Genomic DNA, 1,415 nt, shown 5'->3' on the forward strand with positions numbered 1-1,415 from the left:
TACCTGGTGTCCCAGGCCAAATCCAGCCCCTCTGAGCTGATGCCCCTCCTACATGTCCACCCAGGCTTTCCAGACAGGGGCCGGGGGAGGAGCCAGACAAGAGGGGTAGGCAGGGACTCACTTTTCCTGTCTTCTCTCAGGAAATAAAATGCTATAAATAAAACCAGCAAGATTGGCTGGGACTCCCCACTTTGCTGAGGAGGAAAAAAAAGCCAATTCTATGTTTAAATGTGTTTCCAATTACCCAATGTGATACTGGTCTTTCTAAACCAAGTGAGTGGCAACCAGGAGGACAGGGGAGAGACAGTAAGTTCACCACTGTGCTGGGACACTTACTCTATTCAAAGGATTGATTCTGTCATATGCAAAAATAATTTACTGTAAAAGAGAGCCCACCGATTTTCTCTCTGACCCTAGGAAGTAGCCCTGCTTCTAGGGGAACAGATTTTTATCTAAACTCACTTCCTCTGTTCAGTCAGAACCCGGCAACTCTATGAGACCAGGTCTCCCTGAGAGAACTTAGTCCTCAACAGCTAGCTTCCCCAAGAGTGAGAATACTATAGTCAGAAGCAGTCTTCACAGTTAATAAGATAGGGTGGGGGCCGGTTAGGGACTCAGTGAAAATATAAGGGCAGGAGCTGATGCCCCTGCCACAACCTGCAGTTTATACCAACCATGCCGGAAGGGACAGACCATGAGTACAGGAAGGGTAAGGCCAGGTCCCGGATGGGAGGATCATCATCACCTAAGGAGGACAGTCAACAGGGAAGATGGGGAAGGGTGATGTACCAGGGCCCAAAGCAGATGGTAGATCTGTGGCCTCTCCCACAACTCTTGCTTGGGTTTCATTCTTTGTAGATGACACTCAAAGTTCTGGACATTTACCTGAGTTGACACATGACGATAAATAGGTCAGGTCTTATTCAAAAAACAGGAAAGAGAAATCAAATGGAGAAAATGTTTAGCTACTTTCTCTTCTTGGTTGGAGACTTAACTGAAGTATCCCCACATGCACTGTGCTGGATCCTCTTCGTCTGGGATCAAAGTAAGCAAAGTCAACAGACACCTCCCCAGGAGAAAACCCCAAGGGGTGAGAGAAGCAGTATAAGACACTGAGAAGTTGGAGAGGAAGCTGCAATTGGGAAGCCATTTTTTTTCTTATGAAGACTGTTCTTTTATCCCTCCCTAAGAAGTACCAGTTTCTACCAGGGTGGTTGTGGTGCATGTCTTTAATCCCAGAGCTTGGGAGGCAGAGGCAGGTGGATCTCTGTGAGTTTGAGGCCAGCCTGGTCTACAGAGTGAGTTCCAGGACAGCTAGGACTACACAGGAAAACCCTGTCTAGAACAACAAACAAATGGAGGAGGAGGAAGAAGAGGAGGAGGAGGAGGAGGAGGAGGAGGAGAAGGAGGAGGAA

This window comes from Peromyscus eremicus, chromosome 8b (genome assembly GCF_949786415.1).
Source record: "Peromyscus eremicus chromosome 8b, PerEre_H2_v1, whole genome shotgun sequence".
In the NCBI taxonomy this organism is placed as follows: Eukaryota; Metazoa; Chordata; class Mammalia; order Rodentia; family Cricetidae; genus Peromyscus; species Peromyscus eremicus.